Source organism: Lucilia cuprina, chromosome 6, assembly GCF_022045245.1.
Source record: "Lucilia cuprina isolate Lc7/37 chromosome 6, ASM2204524v1, whole genome shotgun sequence".
Taxonomy (NCBI): domain Eukaryota; kingdom Metazoa; phylum Arthropoda; class Insecta; order Diptera; family Calliphoridae; genus Lucilia; species Lucilia cuprina.
Window position 1 is genome coordinate 6,536,716 of NC_060954.1, and position 23,680 is coordinate 6,560,395.

The 23,680-nt window shown below is 30.2% G+C and overlaps 1 protein-coding gene across 2 annotated transcripts in view; it reads right to left on the reverse strand.

Moving 5' to 3' along the window:
* The window catches only part of LOC111687896 (protein jim lovell), a 237,561-nt gene that overhangs the window by 84,749 nt on the left and 129,132 nt on the right, over positions 1-23,680 (reverse strand). Inside the window, exon 1 of one of the 2 annotated variants that reach the window (XM_046954819.1) lies at positions 8,715-8,752. The exons of the other annotated variant lie outside the window; for it this stretch is intronic. The gene's annotated coding sequence lies outside the window, so the exon portion shown is untranslated. Of the gene's footprint in view, positions 1-8,714; positions 8,753-23,680 lie in introns of those variants that run through there. 2 annotated transcript variants of the gene reach the window in all.

Here is a 23,680-nt window from a genome sequence, read left to right on the forward strand (position 1 = left end):
ACTATAGACTAGACTATAGACTAGACTATAGACTAGACTATAGACTAGACTATAGACTAGACTATAGACTAGACTATAGACTAGACTATAGACTAGACTATAGATAATGTTAAAGACTTTACTATAGACTAGATTACAGACTAGAATAGGAAAAGGCTATATGGACTATAGAGTAGAATATAGACTAGACTATTGACTATAGTAGACTACAGACTAAACCATAGACTAGACTATATATAGCCTTCACTGTTGGCCAGACTTTAATCTAGCTTGTAGCCTATTTTGTACTTTCACTTCCATTTGAAAACCTATTGACGGATTATTTAAATTCTTAAAAAAAACTTTTGAAGCCAAATACTTCTGATTTAGTGTTTTTTAACTTGAATATCATACGAATGACTTCCAAGTTTGTTTAGAAAATCAACAAACCACCCGTGAAAAGCCAAAACTTGTCAACTGAATAAAACTAACAGAACCTGTATGAATAGACAACATTAACAACACTAAAGGTTTTGACTTTAAGATTTTTGTTTTATTTTTGAAAAATTGCATATTCGCAACCACTAACCGAGGTAGCAGCCCTACACGCATTTCCACACTTTAGTGAGACAGAATGTCAACAAGAGTTTCGCAAGTTGCAAATATCCCCTTCCACGCAATCGATGCCAACAAGCAGATACAGATACAGTTTATCAAACGACTACAAGACTCGTATTGCCAAAATATTTTTATTGGAATTTTATTTTATTGGATTTTTAATGGTTTCATTGTAAAAGGGAACAGCGAGCAATAACAACACATCCTGATTGTCAAACGATGCAAACAATATGCAAATTTAATGTTTCACTTTAATAGCAACCAAAGACTTTATTTACACAATAAATGGTTGTATGAATTTCTTATTTTCCTTAAATTTCGCAAAAGCTATAGGAAATTTACTAAAGGGGGTGGACTGGGGCTAGCTACAGCAGAAGAAGAAGGAATGTTTGTTTGCTGTCAATACATTGGTTTAGTAATGACAACCCCTGTAAGTGGCAAAATACACTACTATATGTAGTATATAGTAGTAGTCTATTGTATAATATATCTAAAGGCGGTAGCGTTCACTTGGCGGCTAATGGAGTCAATTGATGTCATTTATCTTTTTTTTCTCTCTAACATTACAAACATTGTTTGCGAATAAGTTTAACGACAACAACAAAATAACAACTTACAACAAACAATTTGAACAAAACAAAAAAAATGTTAATACATTTAGCCAGCGTGCGAATTTTCTTGGTTTTTTATAAGGAACCCAAGAACTTACAAAGGAGAGGTGAAGTAATACTCTTTCAGTTACTTTAGATTCATTCTTTCTTTTCATACATATCAAGAGATTAATTAGACCTTGATAAATTTGTCTATTTTGCAACAAATAACTTAAAGCTTTTTGCAAATAAACAAAAAAAAAACTGGACAGCTTGTGCGAAATAGAAAACCATGGCTTAAAGACCGGCATCTGGAACGTGCGCGTGAGCAAATAAATCATTCTTTCACACAATGCGAGATATAAATTCATAACAAATTTTTCATATTCCAATAACATACAGACGGACGAACGGACAGATCGCAATACAACTGTAATGCCACAATGGCAACCATAATAATAATAATAATGATCTTGGCAAATAAAAGGTTGAGAGAAACACACGAAGACTGGGACTCACAAAAAATAACACTCAAGTGCAAAAAACGCCGCAAGTATGAGACGTCATAACACTTAAACAGCAACTAAAAATCACGATTTAAGAGAAAATGTATAACTGAAACGACAGTACAGTGCGTAAAAAAGGTAAGACATCATTAAGCTAATCTGCACTAACGATATAACTACAGCTTAGACTATTAAATAATTTGTCTAGTCTACATTAAAGTCTAGTCTACACTCAAGTCGATGGTCTAGCCAATAGCCTAGTCTATATGCAAGTCTATAGTCTAGTCTATAGCCTAGTCTATAGCCTAGTCTATAGCCTAGTCTATAGCCTAGTCTATAGCCTAGTCTATAGTCTAATCTATAGTCTAGTCTATAGTCTAGTCTATAGTCTAGTCTATAGTCTAGTCTATAGTCTAGTCTATAGTCTAGTCTATAGTCTAGTCTATAGTCTAGTCTATAGTCTAGTCTATAGTCTAGTCTATAGTCTAGTCTATAGTCTAGTCTATAGTCTAGTCTATAGTCTAGTCTATAGTCTAGTCTATAGTCTAGTCTTTAGTCTAGTCTAGTCTATAGTCTAGCCTATAGTCTAGTCTATAGTCTAGTCTAGTTTATAGTCTAGCCTATAGTCTAGTCTATAGTCTAGTCTATAGTATAGTCTATAGTCCAGTCTATATTCTAATCTATGCTATTTCGATCCTATATCCAGGCTTTAGTATGTCGATGTTTCGACTAGAAACCCTTGAACATATACTTTTCTAACCCACTTTACCTCTAAAACATATGTATGCTTAAAAAATGCTATATATTACTAGAAGCTGAAGCGAGAATCAGTCAGTATTTATTTAATTGTGGGTGTAACAATCGTCTGAAGTATAGACTAAAAAACTACTGCTGCAACACAAAAAAATTAAAACTGTCTAACTTTGCTTGTTCAAAATCTTAACAAGGCAATAGCTAAGAAGAAAAAACAACACAGATCTTATAACCAATCAAAAAGAACACTAAACAACAATAGCAAAACAAAAAAATATATAGGTTGTAATAGACAAACGAACATGCCACCACTATAATACTAACTGACCAAAGCAATATTTCCAAAAAAAGAATAAAAATCATAGCATATGCATGAAAACTATCAAAATCTCACCTAACTCCCTATTTTTGTTGAAATTTTCAACTTTAAAGGAAACTTCACATGCAACACGCGAAAGCATTTATTTGCAAGAGTAAGGCAACAGCAACAGATGTTGTTTTGCAAACGTACATATACTCATACGTGTGGTATTTGCTAAATATTGCTGCAGCAATTTCTTTCATTTTTTTGTGTAAGTAATTTCATGTACAGTAACTAAAGTATTTATACCCTGGAAATACCTCCAATATAATGGAGGGGAATTATCAAAACGTTCACATGGTTATTACTATATTTGAGATCTCTTTTAATTTTTTTTCTATTCACTTCGTTGTTGCTTAAGACTGGCTGCTTAGTGTTTAAAATGAAACACTACAATTTAGACACCGGAAAACAATGAATTTGACAGAATCCTTTAAGGCAGAGAATTTTTTTAGTTAGTTCTTTGGGTGAAAAAATATATAGAAAAATTTATATGTAAGTCTATGCGTGGTTAAAATATTGATATCAAAATCATTTTATTGTGTTGTGTTTATATTGGTTAATGTTTTCGAGAAAAAGGGTTGCCAAGTTAAAAACCTCTTGAAAGGATTGTAGACGTAAATATTATCTGTGCTATAGAAAGGATAATTATAGTCTGAACTATAGTCTCTACCACACACTGCGCTGTTATGAACTATAGTCTTAGCTGTAGTCTGGACTATAGTCTGAACTATAGTCTGGACTATACTCTGAACTGTAGTCTGAAGTATAGTCTGGACTATAGTCTGAACTATAGTCTGGACTATAGTCTGAACTATAGTTTGGACTATAGTCTGAACTAAAGTTTAGACTATAGTCTGAGCTATAGTCTGGAGTATAGTCTGAACTATAGTCTGGACTATAATCTGGACTATAGTCGGAACTATAGTCTGGACTACAGTCAGAACTATAGTCTGAACCATAGTTTGAACTATAGCCTGAACTATAGTCTAAACTATAGTCTGAACTATAGTCTGAACTATAGTCTGGACTATAGACTGAACTATAGTCTGGACTATAGTCTGAACTATAGTCTGGACTATAGCCTGGACTATAGTCTGAACTATAGTCTGGACTATAGTCTGAACTATAGTCTGGACTATAGTCTGAACTATAGTCTGGACTATAGTCTGAACTATAGCCTGGACTATAGTCTGGACTATAGTCTGAACTATAGTCTGGACTATAGTCTGAACTATAGTCTGGACTATAGTCTGAACTATAGTCTGGACTATAGTCTGAACTATAGTCTGGACTATAGTCTGAACTATAGTCTGGACTATAGTCTGAACTATAGTCTAAACTATAGTCAGAACTATAGTCTGGACTATAATCTGAACTATAGTCTGGACTATAATCTGAACTATAGTCATAACTATAGTCTGGACTATAGACTGAACTATAGTCTGGACTATAGTCTGAACTATAGTCTGGACTATAGTCTGAACTATAGTCTGAACTATAGTCTGGACTATAGTATTGACTACAGTCTGAACTATAATCTGAACTATTACCTGTACTATAGTCTGAACTATAATCTAAACCATTTTCTAAACTGTAGTCTGAGCTATAGCCTTAACTATAGGCTGAACTATAGTCTAAACTGTAACATAGTAGGGACTAAAGTCTGAGCAAACGTCTGGACTACAGTTCAGACTATAGACTATAAACTTTTAACTAAACTATAGTCTCTTGCCCCATCTATCTAAATTTGTAAAATCCCACAACATGGCATCTCCTTAATCATCATTCGATTAATCATAACTGCAAAGTGTTTTCTTACACACTATAGTAAACAGCACCTTAAAACGTATGACCCCTTAGGTTGAACACACTGCACATACATATACACTACTCACACTCTATAGTTTCTTAAAACTTCAAATACTAAAATACCATTATTATCATCTTTAAAATATTATGAACTAAACGAAACAGAAGAATGGTTTACATTTTACTTGCAACAACTTAAGCAGCTACTAAAAATGTTTGTGAGATCAATAATATAAGATGTTAATGCCGCCGTTGAAGTAAATTAAAGTCCAAGCTGGATTTAGTAGTTACAACTGCTGAGTGAGTGAATGTAATATGTGCAAGCAGCACCTCTAACTAGAATTAAATATGTTAGAGCCTACTTAAGAAAAATGAGTATATGGAATAGAATATATAAATAAGTAAGCAAGCAAATTGTTATAAAATAATAATAGACATATAAAGAGCAAGTATGGATGGATAATAATAATGTACAAACTGGCAATAAAATGAAATTTTGTTGTAAGAAAAAAGAACTAGAAAAATGCAATATAACACCCACTTTATGTGAATGAGTGAACAAAAATAACACTTGATTTTTAAGAAAGCTCAGTGTTTACACTAGTCTAGACTTTAGCCAAACTATAGACTAGACTGCAAACTAGGTTAGCGTACAAACTAAAGTTCCGAGACTAGACAATAGACTAGAATATAGACTAGACTATATACTAGACTATAGACTAGACTATAGACTAGACTATAGACTAGACTACAGACTAGATTATAGACTAGACTTTAGACTAGACTATAGACTAGACAACAGACTAGACTACAGACCAGAATATAGACTAAACTACAGACAGGACTACATACCAGACTACTCTATAGACTAGACTATAACATAGACTAAACTATGCCCTAGACTAGAGACTATACAATACTATAGACTAACACAGACTATAACATAGACTAAATTATACCCTAAGCTAGAGAGTAGACAAGACTATATACAAGAAATTAGATTAGACTATAGTCTATAGACTATACTATAGACTAGACTATAAACTACACTATAGGCTGACTATAGACTAGATAGACTATAGACTAGAATATAGATTAGACTATAGCCTATACTATAGACTAGACTAGTTTAGCCAGAAAATAAAATTGTATGTTTTTACTCAAAAATCGAGTTTTAGTAGGAAATACTAATGATCACAGATTCTCATCTTTTTGGCCCTAGCTCTTCTAGTTTAGCCAGAAAATGGACTTTTATGTTTTCACTTAAAAATCGTGTTTTAATAGAAAATAAAAGTGATCACAGATTTTCATCCTTTTGGCCCTATCTCTTCTAGTTTAGCCAGAAAATGGACTTTTATGTTTTCACTCAAAAATCGAGTTTTAGTAGCAAATACTAACCTTTTGGCCCTATCTCTTCTAGTTTAGCCAGAAAATTGACCTTTATGTTTTCACTCAAAAATCGAGTTTTAGTAGGAAATACTAGTGATCACAGATTTTCATCCTTTTGGCCCTAACTCTTCTAGATTAGCCAGAAAATGGAATTTTATGTTTTTACTCGAAAATCGAATTTTAATAGAAAGAAAAAGTGATCACAGATTTTCATCCTTTTGGCCCTAGCTTATCTAGTTTTGCCAGAAAATGGACTTTTATGTTTTCTCTCAAAAATTGAGTTTTAGTAGGATATAGTAATGATCACAGATTTTCATCCTTTTGGGACTATCTCTTCTAGTTTAGCCAGAAAATGGACCTTTATGTTTTCACTCAAAAATCGAGTTTTAGTAACTACTAGTGATCACAGATCCTTTTGGCCCTAGCTCTTCTAGATTAGCCAGAAAATGGAATTTTATGTTTTCACCCAAAAATCGAATTTTAATAGAAAATAAAAGTGATCACAGATTTTCATCCTTTTTCCCTAGCTCATTTATGTTTTCACTTAAAATCGTGTTTTAATAGAAAATACTAGTGATCACAGATTTTCATCCTTTTGGGACTATCTCTTCTAGTTTAGCCAGAAAATGGACTTTTATGTTTTCATTCAAAAATCAAGTTTTAGTAGGAAATACTAGTGATCAGATTTTCATTCCTTTGGCCCTATCTCTTCTAGTTTAGCCAGAAATGGACTTTTATGTTTTCAAAAATTGAGTTTTAGTAGGAAATAGTAATGATCACAGATTTTCATCCTTTTGGCCCTAGCTCTTCTAGATTAGCCAGAAAACGGACTTTTATGTTTTCACCCAAAAATCGAATTTTAATAGAAAATAAAAGTGATCACAGATTTTCATCCTTTTGGCCCTAACTTATCTAGTTTAGCCAGAAAATGGACTTTTATGTTTTCTCTCAAAAATTGAGTTTTAGTAGGATATAGTAATGATCACAGATTTTCATCCTTTTGGTCCTAGTCTTCTAGTTTAGCCAGAAAATTGACTTTTATGTTTTCACTCAAAAATTGAGTTTTAGTAGGAAATAGCAATGATCACAGATTTTCATCCTGTTAGCCCTAGCTCTTCTAGTTTAGCCAAAAAATGGACTTTTATGTTTTCATTTAAAAGTCGAGTTTTAGTAGGAAATACTAATGATCACAGATTTTCATCCTTTTGGCCCTAGCTCTTCTAGTTTAGCCAGAAAATGGACTTTTATGTTTTCACTCAAAAATTAAGTTTTAGTGGGAAATAGCAATGATCACAGATTTTCATCCTTTTGGCCCTAGCTCTTCTAGTTTAGCCAGAAAATGGACTTATATGTTTTCAGTCAAAAATCGAGTTTTAATAGAAAATAGTCTATAGTTTAGACTATAGACTAGACCATAGTCTAGACTATAGACTAGACTATACTATACACTATAGACTAGACTACACTACATACTATAGTATACACTATAGTCCAGACTATAGTTTTTTCTTTTCCTAGTGTAAACCTATATAAGTTTCAGTTACGTGCCATATAAAAATTTCTATATGAATCGCTTTTATGGCAAAAACATCAACATCATCATTGTGATCTCAAATAAGCACTTTTAACTTAACATTATTATAGTTATAAGCACGCGTTTTATAATATTTTCCAAAAGAAACTCTATGCAACATACGTGTTAGTGAAATTGCGGCCAAAAAAAGGCACTAAAGAAAGATGTAAGAAATAGTTAAAATAAAATAGTTTTTTGGTCAAAAAGTAAAAAAAAAACCGTTGCACAAAATTGTAGGTTTAAAATCAAGGAAAAAGGAACATTTTTTTAAGGTTTTAAATCTAAAACGTGAGATAAGCCCTGATGAGGTGTTTAAACATGATTTGGCTCGACGAATAACTTAAGTAAATATTTAGAAAAGAGTTGGATAAAATAAATAGGTAAACAGAAATGTTTAGATATTTCTGTTAAGGAAAAGGGTTTTGGGTGAAAAAAGTATGATAAAATAACTACTAAAGGTGCTAGAAAAACAAGTGTTTTTTATTTTCTTGTGAAAAAATATTTAAAAGTAAATTAGCATTTATTATGGTTATGCTCTAGTTATTGAATTGTTTAAATCTTTAAAGATAACTTTAACTTAAAGTCTTAATCATATTCTTAAGTTTATGAAAAAAAGCGAAAGAAAACTCGATTAAAATCTTTAACATTATTATCAAGTAAGTGCTGGCAAGTAATTCTATAAGTAGTTATATAAGATAATGTTAATGATTTTAAAGAAAAACTTTATATTTTATGTTATATTTTTTCTATGTTTCGAACTAATAAGGAAGTGGTTATTGAAACAACTATTCACACATTGAGGCTTGAGGTATGTTACAGCAGGAGGAGTAGAAAGTATTTCTTTTACAGTTTTCTAGCCGAGATGATAGTTATTATTTTGCTTAACTAGAAAAAATGTATTGGGAAAAATTGAAGCAGTTGATGAAATAAATAACTATTTGTTATATGTTTAAGTAAAAAAGTTGTGGAAAATAAAGATAAATCAGGAAATAGAAATTCACCACGCCTCAACTTCTAACAATTTTATAAATAAATGTGAGAGTACTCTTCTCTTTGTACTATATTCTTCTCTTTGTACTATTATTAAAAATACTTAAAAAATTAGATAAATATAGTGATTTTTTGCAACTCACCACTTTTGAAAGAAATTCATCACATCTCAAAAATACCTGGAAATAAGAAATAAAGCCTTTAAATATACATCAAAACACTAAATTATCAAATTTTACAACATTTTGTTCAAAATAAATGAAATTATTAAAAATATAAAAATTTTCTGAAATTCAACACATTTTTGTAAAGATACCCACCACTTCAAACGAATTTTAAAATTATAGGTAGTTCCAGCTAAACCTCTACCCCGTCAATACCATTTCAATTTTTACAAGTTTTTTCTTCTTTTACACAAACAACCACTTAGACTTACTCTATAAATTTTTATTCATTTATGGAAAATCCATAAAAAAGTGTTCACATTCTATTACACAATGCCTCTCCCCATCCTCCAACACATTCATATATATCTAAATATTGTCCATTACTTTCTTTTTAATTCCATCTGCAATAGTGAATAAATGAACGAAAAAAAAACAAATTGTAAAGAAAAATCTTAACATTTTGATGCGTTATTTACATGCAATAAAAATTAACGTTTGAAATAAAAGGACGAAACTCTTCACGCTCGAACTCGTCTCTTCTCAGCTTGTCCTACAGTCATGTCCTGGCTGTTTTGTGTTTAAGAAGTGTGACTGACTGTAATGAATTTCAGTTTTTTTTTTTGTAGCTATGGACATGAAAGCATGAGTTTCATAAGTACGTAGAAGGAATACAAAAGGAAAATTACGTAAAATATAGATAAAAAAATGTATAGATTTAGAGTTTCTTTATCACGGGATACATCACAAGTCCTAGCGTCAATTGACAATATAGAAAATGTTGTAAAATCTATATATATAAAAGAGCAGGGTTACTGACTGACTGATTCATCATCGCACAGCCCAAACGGCTGAACCTAGAATCATGAAATTTTGACAGTTGATGTGTTTTTGGTTATGTAGATCCACTAAGGAGGGATTTTTGGAAATTTGCACATTTACGGGTAAAAAGGGGAAACAACGGGTTTTTTTAAATATCTTACATAATATTAGTGATACAAGAAAAATTTTAAATGCACCTGTATCTACTCTTAAAATGAGCAGATGGGTGTCTGGTACTTTTTTGAAATTCATACTTTTAAGGGGTAAAAATGTGTAACAAAGGTGATTTTGGTACCTTTTTCAGCCCTTTATAACTTTTAAACTAATTAACATAATCAAATTTTTCTAAATATTTTGGATACATCTCTCAAAATTATGAGACACCTGTTTCGTACTTTTTTAAAATTCAGTCCTTTTTGGGTGTAAAAGGGACAAACCTGTATTTATGGTATTTTTTAGCATATTAAGAAAACTTTTTCGGTTTATTGAATTATTCATATTAAATTACGGACTAACTCTGTAATATTTATTGAAATAAAATTTTTGCTATTTCACTGGGTAAAAAAGTACCAAAAAGGGAAAAAACGGGAAATTTAATTTATTTCAAACTCATTGAGTCAACTTTTATAAAATTTCAAAAAGTAGTTTATTTACTCACACAAAATAAGCTTTTGGTATATTATTTTGGAATTCGAGTACTAAGGCGTATATAGGACCAAATTCAAGTAAATTGTTTGGTACCTTTTTTAAGGCACAATTTTTCTGGAATAAATGAATGCAGATTTGAATCGTTTGAGTTTTATCTGTGATATATATGTAGATTTAAATACGGAAAGTACTAATTTTTATTAGTACTTTCCACTTAGGTAAACTTTTTTCCACTTTTGATACTTCTTCTTCCTTCAAATGATACTCTATGTATGTTCTTTAATATGAACTGAAAACACATGATTAGTAAACATACACGGTCCTCATTGAATAAGATCCTTTAAGAGACAACTTTTTAGTACTTTTTATCTCATAAATTGTACTTTTTTAATTTTCTAAAATATTCAACGTAGGAACATTAATTTTAACATACATGGTCTTGACTGAATAATATTCTGGAAGTGGGAACTATTTAGTGCTTTTTTATTATTTAAATGGATTCTTTATAATGGTTAACCGGAACACACGGTCCTTATTAAGTGAGAATTTATTGAAAGAGATCTTTGTACTTTTTCGTTTTTCCGATACTTTACTTTTTGATATTTTTTACGATATTGAACATAGCTAGGATAGGGAAGCACACAGGGTATGCTAGTATGAGATAAAGAGAAGAGAGAATAAAAAAAAACCCAAGAGGAATAAAACTAGCAGAGATTATAGAATTCGCTAAAGAAAATTCTCGACTATAGTCCGGGTTAGATTAGACTGTAGACTAGGTTGAATATTAGACTATAGACTATAGGCTGCACATTTGACTATAGGCTCGCCTAAGCTAGACTATAGTCCAGGTTTATGTAATCCTGACATTAGATTAGACTATAGACTAGACTATAGACTAAACCGTAAACTAGACCATATATTAGACTATTAAATAGACTATAGCATAGACTAGACTATTGACTAAATATAGACTGTACTATAGACTAGACTATAGACTGTACTATAGACTAGACTATAGACTTGACTATAGACTAGACTATAGACTAGACTATAGACTAGACTATAGACTAGACTATAGACTAGACTATAGACTAGACTATAGACTAGACTATAGACTAGACTATAGACTAGACTATAGACTAGACTATAGACTAGACTATAGACTAGACTATAGACTAGACTGTAGACTAGACTATAGACTAGACTATAGACTAGACTATAGACTAGACTATAGACTAGACTATAGACTAGACTATAGAAACTAGACTATAGACTAGACTATAGACTAGACTATAGACTAGACTATAGACTAGACTATAGACTAGACTATAGACTAGACTATAGACTAGACTATAGACTAGACTATAGACTAGACTATAGACTAGACTATAGACTAAAGACTTGACTATAGACTAAAGACTAGACTATAGACTAAAGACTAGACTATAGACTAAAGACTATAGACTAGACTAAAGACTAGACTATAGACTAGACTATAGACTAGACTATAGACTAGACTATAGACTAGACTATAGACTAGACTATAGACTAGACTATAGACTAGACTATAGACTAGACTATAGACTAGACTATAGACTAGACTATAGACTAGACTATAGACTAGACTATAGACTAGACTATAGACTAGACTATAGACTAGACTATAGACTAGACTATAGACTAGACTATAGACTAGACTATAGACTAGACTATAGACTAGACTATAGACTAGACTATAGACTAGACTATAGACTAGACTATAGACTAGACTATAGACTAGACTAGACTATAGACTAGACTATAGACTAGACTATAGACTAGACTAGACTATAGACTAGACTATAGACTAGACTATAGACTAGACTATAGACTAGACTATAGACTAGACTAGACTATAGACTAGACTATAGACTAGACTAGACTATAGACTAGACTATAGACTAGACTAGACTATAGACTAGACTATAGACTAGACTATAGACTAGACTATAGACTAGACTATAGACTAGACTATAGACTAGACTATAGACTAGACTATAGACTAGACTATAGACTAGACTATAGACTAGACTATAGACTAGACTATAGACTAGACTATAGACTAGACTATAGACTAGACTATAGACTAGACTATAGACTAGACTATAGACTAGACTATAGACTAGACTATAGACTAGAGGCTATAGACTAGACTATAGACTAGACTATAGACTAGACTATAGACTAGACTATAGACTAGACTATAGACTAGACTATAGACTAGACTATAAATTGTTTGGTACCTTTTTTAAGGCACAATTTTTCTGGAATAAATGAATGCAGATTTGAATCGTTTGAGTTTTATCTGTGATATATATGTAGATTTAAATACGGAAAGTACTAATTTTTATTAGTACTTTCCACTTAGGTAAACTTTTTTCCACTTTTGATACTTCTTCTTCCTTCAAATGATACTCTATGTATGTTCTTTAATATGAACTGAAAACACATGATTAGTAAACATACACGGTCCTCATTGAATAAGATCCTTTAAGAGACAACTTTTTAGTACTTTTTATCTCATAAATTGTACTTTTTTAATTTTCTAAAATATTCAACGTAGGAACATTAATTTTAACATACATGGTCTTGACTGAATAATATTCTGGAAGTGGGAACTATTTAGTGCTTTTTTATTATTTAAATGGATTCTTTATAATGGTTAACCGGAACACACGGTCCTTATTAAGTGAGAATTTATTGAAAGAGATCTTTGTACTTTTTCGTTTTTCCGATAGTACTTTTTGATATTTTTTACGATATTGAACATAGCTAGGATAGGGAAGCACACAGGGTATGCTAGTATGAGATAAAGAGAAGAGAGAATAAAAAAAAACCCAAGAGGAATAAAACTAGCAGAGATTATAGAATTCGCTAAAGAAAATTCTCGACTATAGTCCGGGTTAGATTAGACTGTAGACTAGGTTGAATATTAGACTATAGACTATAGGCTGCACATTTGACTATAGGCTCGCCTAAGCTAGACTATAGTCCAGGTTTATGTAATCCTGACATTAGATTAGACTATAGACTAGACTATAGACTAAACCGTAAACTAGACCATATATTAGACTATTAAATAGACTATAGCATAGACTAGACTATTGACTAGAATATAGACTGTACTATAGACTAGACTATAGACTGTACTATAGACTAGACTATAGACTTGACTATAGACTAGACTATAGACTAGACTATAGACTAGACTATAGACTAGACTATAGACTAGACTATAGACTAGACTATAGACTAGACTATAGACTAGACTATAGACTAGACTATAGACTAGACTATAGACTAGACTATATACTAGACTAGACCTTAGACAAAACTATAGACTAGACTAGATCTTAGACAAGACTATTGTCTAGACTATAGTTGGGACTATAGACCAGATTATAGACTAGAGTATACTATACTATAAACTAGACGATAGACTAGACTGTAGACTAGACTATAGACCAGACTATATACTAGACAATAGACTAGACTACACTATAGACTACACTATAAACTATACTATAGACTTGACTATGTATTTTTTTTTTTTTTTTTTGTTTATATTGTAGACTATATACCAGACTATAGACTAGAATAAAGTCCAGAGTAAAGTCATAACTAAAATCTTAATTTTTTAATTAATCTTGACTATACTATAGTCTAAAATTATGTAATTTTTCCTAATAGGTTCTTCTCTTAGTTGGTGTAAATTTGATTCGAATTTAAATTAAAAAACAAAAGAATTTTATAACGAAAACAGAAATGGAAAAACATCAGCAAAAGCAAATAAAAATATATTTTCAATTGAAAAACCTTCACCTTCGTTTAACTACAAATGACTCCCCGAGCGGCTAAGACTACACACTCACGCACATAAACATACATACATACATACATATTCACAAACATATAAACTTTACATATTAAGTAACAACAACATTACATACAGCAGGACTAAAGTATAAAATATTGTTATTTAGGATATATTTACAATATAACCCAAAAAAATGGTTCGTGAAAAAACTTCATTTGCATGTGGATTGAGGATTTGTTTAGGGATGATTATTAAATGGGTGGCATGTTCACTATAAAACTTAACAGATTCGGATGCAGGGAAAACTGCCAAGACAGACAGACAAACGGACGTTAAACATTGTCATACTGAGAGGCAGGGGTAGAAGATTATGTTAAGGCAAAAGTACAATGAATGTGTATAACGCGCTTTTCCATAATAACGCGAACACATCCTTGTTTATAAGGATAAGAAAGTAAAACATTTAGTTTAGAGAAAGAGTATTTGTTTTTGGAAAAAAAAAAGATGTATGACCACCTTATTGGTGTGACAGGCGTAAGTAACGTCAAGAATGTACTGGACTGAATTTGTATTTATTTATTTTTGTTCCGTTTTTTTTTCCTTCAATTTTCTGTAGTTCATGTTCCTGGGAGTGGGGGTTAAATGATGTTAGAGTGTTTTAAACATAAACCAACAGGGAGTCTGCAACACTCTATTCTTTATTTACATATATACACTGTTATATAAATATATATACATATTTTTTTCTTTAAGTTCTATATAAATTATGCAAATAGTCTTAAAATGAAAGAATTGTTAAAGATAAACATTGAAAATGAAAATAGAAATGGATAAAAATTTAACATGTTTGGTTAAAAAAATTTGTAGGCAAATATTTTTTTAAATAAAGGATTTTAGGGCAAGGACCTAAAACAACTGTTATCATAAAACTTATAACTCTTATGTCCTTGATTTCGGGAAATTTACTAAAAACTTGAAATTTTGTATATAACGTCATTTTAGAGAATGAACTGAACTAGAACTGAACAAGAACTGAACTAGAACTGAACTGAACTAGAACTGAACTAGAACTGAACTAGAACTGAACTAGAACTGAACTAGAACTGAACTAGAACTGAACTAGAACTGAACTAGAACTGAACTAGAACTGAACTAGAACTGAACTAGAACTGAACTAGAACTGAACTAGAACTGAACTAGAACTGAACTAGAACTGAACTAGAACTGAACTAGAACTGAACTAGAACTAGATCTGATTTAGAAGTGAGCTAGAGTTGAACTAAACTACAAATATTTAAAATAATCTAGACATCAATGATAATTATTAGCATCATTTTATGAATATAAAATTTACCAGAAATCTTGTCAGCTTTTCAAATTACACTGATTTTCCAAAAGTCTACCTTTAGGCTGTTACAAAATTTCTTATGCGTGTGTATCATTAAGAAATCTTCAAAGTCTTTTGTTGGACATTTTTTTCTTAATTATTTTTATTATACTTTTTTTCCTTTACAACAAGTTTGCTTTTCAACATTTTCCCTTAATATTTTTCTTTTTTCCGAACAAAAATCAATAATTTCCCTAAAAAAGAATCTTAAAAAATGCTTAGGAAAATTTACGAAACAGAAGAAATGAACTTAAAAAACGAGTAGAAAATCAAGAAAAATCAACAGAAAAAACCCACTTGCTAATGAACTCCTTGTCTTAACTTTGGCTACATAATGAGCGAAATATTATGGAAGAAAAAGTTGAAGGAGGAAAACAAAAAAAAAAAAAAAAAAAAACAACGAGTTCCTCTAACCATTCATATTTCTTATATAACAACTTTTTTACCCTTAGGGTTGTTGTACCCTTCTCAAGATTAATGTATTGTTAGACTTTAAATAAATAAAATAAAAAATAATTTTTTAAAGAAAATTAAATATTTTTTTCTCTGTAGATTTAATAAAAATAATAAAATTTCATTTCGAAAACTTTCAGATTTTGAATCCTGCCAGTTTTTAGAATTAATATAATTTTTTTACACAAAATATTACATTTTATACCAAAAATTTACATTTTACACAAAATGTTACATTTTATGGCTACATTTTACATTTTACACAAAATCTTACATTTTATTTGAAATTTTTACATTTTATGCAAAAATTTATACTTTTTATAAATTTTTTTTAAGTCATTTTAAAGGTGTGGTGAGTTTCTTTAAAATGTGTTAAATATCTGTTTGTTTATAGAAATCAAAGTGAAAATTTAGTTTTAGATACTTAATAGTTCACATCTATCATTTTATTTTCATTTTTAGATATTTTAATGGTATGGTGAATTTCTCTTAAAGGTGTTGAATTTTAAATTTTACCGTTTTTTGGCTTTTAAAAGTTTTTAAATTATATTTCAAGTTCTTTTGGAGACTATAGCTTAACTTTTGACTTTATTTTAGCACCAATCTTGTTCATTTTATTTCTTTAAGAAAGTGGTGAATTTGGTGAATTGTCAATTTTAAGATTTCTTTTTGTGAAAAAAATTTCTTATAAAAGTTAAACAGAACATTTATTTTTAGTGTTTAATTTATTATTTTGCTTATTTTTCAACTATTTTCAATGTGTGGTGTGTTTCTTAAAAAGGTGGTGAATTTTGTAATTTATTATGGAAATCAAGTAGAAAATTTAGTTTAAAATACTTTTATAGATAACTATTAACATTTTGTGTATCTTTTCGCCAATTTTAGGGTGTGGTGAATTTCTCTAAAAAAGTGGTGAATTTCGAATTTTGTCATTTTTTAGCTTTTAAAAGTTTTTAAACTATATTCTAAGTTGTTTTTAAAGCAATATTTTAACTTTTAGTTTAATTTTTGCAGCAATCTTGTTTATTTTATTTGTGGTGAATTTAAAGAATTGTCAATTTAAAGATTATTTTTTAAAAAATAAGATAAAAATTATTATTTTCATTATGTTTATAGCGTGCTACAACTTTTTATGCCTTTTTCAGCCATTTTTAAGCCGTGGTGAATTTCTAAATTAATAACTTTTTAGCATTTTAAAGCTATAAGTAAGATTAAAACACTTTTTTATAGATTCTATTACAATTTGCTTTATGTTTTATATGTTATTACTAGTTTTTTTAGCAAAAATTATCAAAATTTTGTTTTCTCACACCTTTTCATTAATGATTTTTGATGTTCAATATGTATTTTTTTATCAAACATCATTTAGATTTTTAATGCGTTGATTTGTAAATTTATCTCTATATGATTTACATAAAGTAATTTTCATAAAACACACTTTGGCTCATGTAGTCATATTAAATTATTAATTTACAATCATTAACATCCTGCGGCTATAGATCGATATACTATTCGTTCCGTACATGTTTTAGGTTTACATGATCTGGTATTAAACAAAAAGCAACAACAACGAAAACAACATAACAAATAATAGTTTCTATGTAGTGTAAATCCAAAACTACATCCTACATATATTGCCAGACAGCTTCAGAAAAAGGTCTCTTAAGCAGCAACATGTTGCTGTTGTCGTTTTTGTTGTTGTTGTAAGAGTTGAAAATTGAAAATAATATTTTTACTTACTCAATTTTCAGCGATTTGTCAAAACATTGTTTATGTATGTTTTGTTGTTTTTTTCTTTTTTTCCTTCACTGGCCAACAAATAAATGAAATGAAGGAAACCTGCGGTTATTGGACGTTAAACTTAATGGGGGCCAAATGCGGCCGTGGTAAAGACAAACAACATCTACCTGTTAAAACATGCTTAAACTGACTTGTTCTTAAACATTTAATAAAATACATAAAAACCAATGGTAAATCTTAAGGACCATATGAGATAATTTTTTTTCCAAAAGTGAGGGGGGGTTATAGCGAAAATAAAAAGTTAATTGAAATATTTCAACAATATGCCCTGCTGAAATTCTTTTTGTGATACAAATTTACAGGCAACTTGTTGCAGCGGCATTTTACCATACGAGCTTTTAAGCGGCTTAGATCAAAGCTTTAAGCTGAGGCTGGCTTCGTGTGTTTTTCACCGCCAAACTTTTTAATAGAATTCAATAGTTTCTTCATTTCTATCGCCTGCGATTTATTTTATTCTTATTTACAGCCAGTTAATAATTCTATAAGCTGAGATTTTCTTTCCTAGCTAGGAATAGTAAAATGCGTTGCATATCATTTTCATTGCCATTTTCAGTATCTGTGGCTATATTGCTTAGATATTATTGTTATTGATTTGTTCGTGATCAGTTTGCACGTGAATTACCCTTTTTCTTAAAACTTTTTATAGTCAAATGTTTTTAGAACTTTTATGTGCTGTTGTTATGAGTCTGCATATATATATATATATAGTATATGGTTTGTTTTTTGTATTAAACTTTTGACCGCTAGGCGCCATATTACTTTCAAAAAATCTACAATTTATAGTAAATTAATTTGTTGTAGTTACCTTAAGTGATGTTAAAAGATATTGTTTTTTTTTGTGGTCTCCGGTTTTACTGGCAAACAAGAATTTTGTAAATTGAAAAATTATTAAAAAATAAAAGCAAATTTATCATATATCTGTTTATAATAATCTTAAAGACATTTAACACAGGAATTTAATTCTAACCTATAGTCTAGTATACTGAATAGTCTAGCCTATAGTCTAGCTTATAGTGTAGTCGATAGTCTAGTCTATAGTATAGTCTATAGTACAGTCTATAGTCTAGTCTATAGTCTAGTCTATAGTCTAGTCTATAGTATAGTCTATAGTCTAGTCCATAGTCTAGTTTATAGTCTAGTCTATAGTCTAACTCTAGTCTATAGTCTAGTCTATAGTATAGCCTGTAGTCTAGTCTATAGTATAGTCTATAGTCTAGTCTATAGTCTAGTCTATAGTCTAGACTATAGTCTAGTCTATGGTCTAGTCTATAGTCTAGTCTATAGTCTAGTCTATAGTCTAGTCTATAGTCTAGTCTATAGTCTAGTCTATAGTCTAGTCTATAGTCTAGTCTATAGTCTAGTCTATAGTCTAGTCTATAGTCTAGACTATAGTCTAGTCTATAGTCTAGTCTATAGTCTAGTCTATAGTCTAGTCTATAGTCTAGTCTATAGTCTAGTCTATAGTCTAGTCTATAGTCTAGTCTATAGTCTAGTCTATAGTCTAGTCTATAGTCTAGTCTATAGTCTAGTCTATAGTCTAGTCTATAGTCTAGTCTATAGTCTAGTCTATAGTCTAGTCTATAGTCTAGTCTATAGTCTAGTCTATAGTCTAGTCTATAGTCTAGTCTATAGTCAAGTCTATAGTCTAGTCTATAGTCTAGTCTATAGTCTAGTCTATAGTCTAGTCTATAGTCAAGTCTATAGTCTAGTCTATAGTCTAGTCTATAGTCGAGTCTATACTCTAGTCTATAGTCTAGTCTATAGTCTAGTCTATAGTCTAGTCTATAGTCTAGTCTATAGTCTAGTCTATAGTCTAGTCTATAGTCTAGTCTATAGTCTAGTCTATAGTCTAGTCTATAGTCTAGTCTATAGTCTAGTCTATAGTCTAGTCTATAGTCTAGTTTATAGTGTAGTCTATAGTCTAGTCTATAATCTAGTCTATAGTCTAGTCTATAGTCTAGTCTATAGTCTAGTCTATAGTCTAGTCTATAGTCTAGTCTATAGTCTAGTCTGTAGTCTAGTCTATAGTCTAGTCTATAGTCTAGTCTATAGTCTAGTATATAGTCTAGTCTATAGTCTAGTCTATAGTCTAGTCTATAGTCTAGTCTATAGTCTAGTCTATAGTCTTGTCTTTAGTCTAGTCTATAGTCTAGTCTATAGTCTAGTCTATAGTCTAGTCTATAGTCTAGTCTATAGTCAAGTCTATAGTCTAAAGTCTAGTCTATAGTATGGTCCATAGTCTAGTCTTAATCCTATTCTATAATCTTGTCTATAGAGTCTATAGTGTAGTCTATAGTAATGTCTTTTGTCTGGATCATAATATGGTAGTTGTTCAGGCTTTTATCAGTTTAAAGAGATATTGTTTTCCCTTATAATTTTGTTTTCTTTTTAAGTATTTTGCCGTTACATGTCAACTTTTTATTAGTTCTTAAGAAATTTCTGCAAATCAATGTTTTTTTCTTTTAATCCTTTTTTATAAATTACCATTTCTACATAAATAACAATAGTTTTCAAACAGCATATCATGCAAAATGTCAAAAATATTGACACTTTTCTAAAACCTATTCTTTAAGCTGTAACCCTTTTTTCGCACAAATTCAATAATCAATTTAAATTCGAAAATCTTCCCATAACTTTACTATCTATTTAAACACAAATACATGCATTCATATGTAAAAATCCATTAATAATATGCAAATCTTTTTTTTAAAGGATTTTGCAAAAATGTAACGGAATTTTGCAAAATATTCCCAGGCTCATTGATAGCAATCAACCACTTTTGCACAAATACTCTTACTCTTTACAAAATTCCCTTACTTGCCTTAGATGGGTGTCAAAAAGGTTGTCATCGTGCGAAAAAGAATACACACACCACCACCCTTCCTATAAACATAATTTGCAAAAATATACTTTTTGCGAACCCCTTGGCTGTATATGTAATGTCCTTTCGTCTGTTTATATGGGTACTTGTTTTTTTCCGATAGTGTGAGTTAATAATGCAGCAGGGATAAAAAAATCCTTACGCAATTTTTGCTTTGTTGCGCAAACAAAATAATGAGTGTTTTATCACCAATAATACAACCTTTGATGTTGATGCAGAATTTTATTGTTCAACAAAAAAGGGTAAAAAACCAACAAGTGCGTCTTGATGTTATTTTATTGCACTCTTTGTTGCATTCAATTGCATTTAACTCTAGCAAATGCATTTCAACTGCGTTTTATGCAACTCTCATTTTCTGGAGGTGTTTTGTTTTTAGCCTTTAAATACTTCATTATGTCAATTTAATTGTAAACATTTCTGTGGCATTTTGCTCCCAGCAGCTAAAGGGGAGGAAATTTTCAAGCATTTTTATAAAATGTGCATTCAAATTGCAAATATAAATGCAATATTTTTGTAAAGCAGTTTAAAGATAAAATGAAATGCATTTAAACAGGGGAGTCAGTTTAAATGCAGTTAATTAAGGGTAGGCTGTAAGTATAAAGGCACTAAATGAGTCTTAAATGTTGGTATAAGTAAAATAATTGGGAAGAATAATTATGTGACATTAATTGAAAAACGTTTAGTAAAAAGTGACTATTGTATACTTATTGTTTCCATTCCGGCTAGTACAAATCACAATCTAGATTATAGTCTTGTCTACAGTCTAAAATTTGTCAAGTCCATATACCAATATTAGGCCGAACTATAGTCTGGATAACAGAAAGCAGTTTCGAATAAAGTCTTTCCTTTAGTATAGTCTACAGTCTATTCTATATTCTAGTCTGTAGTCTAATCTAACGTCTAATCTGTAGTTAAGTTAGACTACTCATCACTCTAGTCTAGAATATAGTGTAGTCTTTAATGTAATCTATTGTCTATTCTCTATTATATTCTCTAGTCTATAGTCTAGACTATAGACTAAACTATAGACTAGACTATAGTCTAGTCTTTAGTCTAGTCTATAGTCTAGTCTATAGTCTAGTCTATAGTCTAGTCTATAGTCTAGTCTATAGTCTAGTCTATAGTATAGTCTATAGTCTAGTCTATAGTCTAGTCTATAGTCTAGTCTATAGTCTAGTCTATAGTCTAGTCTATAGTCTAGTCTATAGTCTAGTCTATAGTCTAGTCTATAGTCTAGTCTATAGTCTAGTCCCTCTATAGTCTAGTCTATAGTCTAGGCTATAGTCTAGTCAATAGTCTAGTCTGTCGTCTAGTCTAGTCTATAGTCTAGTATAGTCTATAGTCTAGTCTATAGTCTAGTCTATAGTTTTGTCTATGTAGTCTACTAGTAGTAGATTGTTATGTGTAGTTTATAGACTTGTATATCGAGACTAATCTAAAGTCTAGGCTATATTTTGGACTAAACTAAGATCAATAGTATTGTCAAACCTTTTATTAAAACAATAGTATATAATCCATTGCATAGTAAAAGGTTATATCCTATTAAAATTTATAATCCTATAATTTTATCCCCTTTTAAACAAAAGTAGCATAACTGTTAGGTTGTGATGTCTTTTTTAAATGTCATTATTATTTAACTGACCATTTAAAAATCACGTCTTTTATTTAATTTCCCCTCGTTAACAACTAGATAATTGCTATTGTTCCACAAGAATCAACACTTATGTATGAGAAATAGGAATGAAAAACTTGACCCTTTTTCAATATGACTTCCCTAAGCACACACATTGGACACTAGAAAATAATAAAAAATAATTATGTTTTTTTCATATCCTACATGACCATATATGTATTATGGTCATTAAATTTACTAATTGATAGTTTGTATTACGTTTTATTGTTCACTAGAGGAAAGCCTTGTAAACATGGGTGACTACAAGGCAAAATTACAAACAGTAACCTTTTATAACTATTTGAAGGGCCAGTTTTAATATTTTACCAGCAACCACCGTTTTTAAGTGGTCAAGAGTTTGCTGTTTATAGGGGAAGTTTAATTTTTTTTTCTAGTGGTCAGTTTGTTTAGCTTGTCGACTTTAACGCTAAAATAATAGTTTGTTTGCTTAATATTCTATGCATAAATTAGCATAAATAGATATTATAAGGATAATAAAAAACATATTATTAGATTTAGCATAAATTAATGTGTATATGTGGATATAAAAGGTAAGAGTGGTCAGCGAAAAAGGTTTTTTTGTTTTGTTAAAATGATAATTAGCAACAAACTAGAAGGCTTTACAACCTAAACAATTAAAAATAAATTAAGAAACTATTAAAAGGATTATAGTTATATTTCAACAAATTTTATTAGAATTTACCCTTGACATTATTAGAATACAATAGAGTCAAATTTGTTTTTTTTTTTCGTTCTTATAAGAATTTGCTAATTTTCTTAAAGGAATCTTAAAGATTTATTGTTTAAGTAAGAAAGGGAGTTTTCTACTATTTGTACAACAGATTGCAGTAAAAATGGTTCAAGTATTTGCTAAGTTTTGCTTAGAATCAAAGGAAAGAGGAAAAAAAATCCTACTCTGTGTAAGTACAGAAAAAATGCAGACGGAGAGTATTAAGTATTTTTATCTGCATCTATATACTTTTTATATACATATAACAAACATTAAAGACATTAATTTTAAGGATTTTTGTTCCTTCTTTTTAACCTCAAAAATGTAACTATGGTAAATTCAACCGGCCACAATCTTTATAGGCTAATATATGGGTAAGACCTATAGACTATGTTATAGACCTGACTACAGACTAGACTTTTGAATAGATTATGAACAAGACAATAGAGAAAACTTTTGAGTAGACTATGGACTTGACTATAGGCTAAACTATAGATTAGATTATATACTAGACAAGACTAAAGTCTAAACTATAGACAAGACTACAGACTAGATTATTGACAAGCCTACAGACTAGACTATAGACTGGACTATAGAATAGACTATAGACTAGACTATAGACTAGACTAGACTATAGACTAGACTATAGACTAGACTATAGACTAGACTATAGACTAGACTATAGACTAGACTATA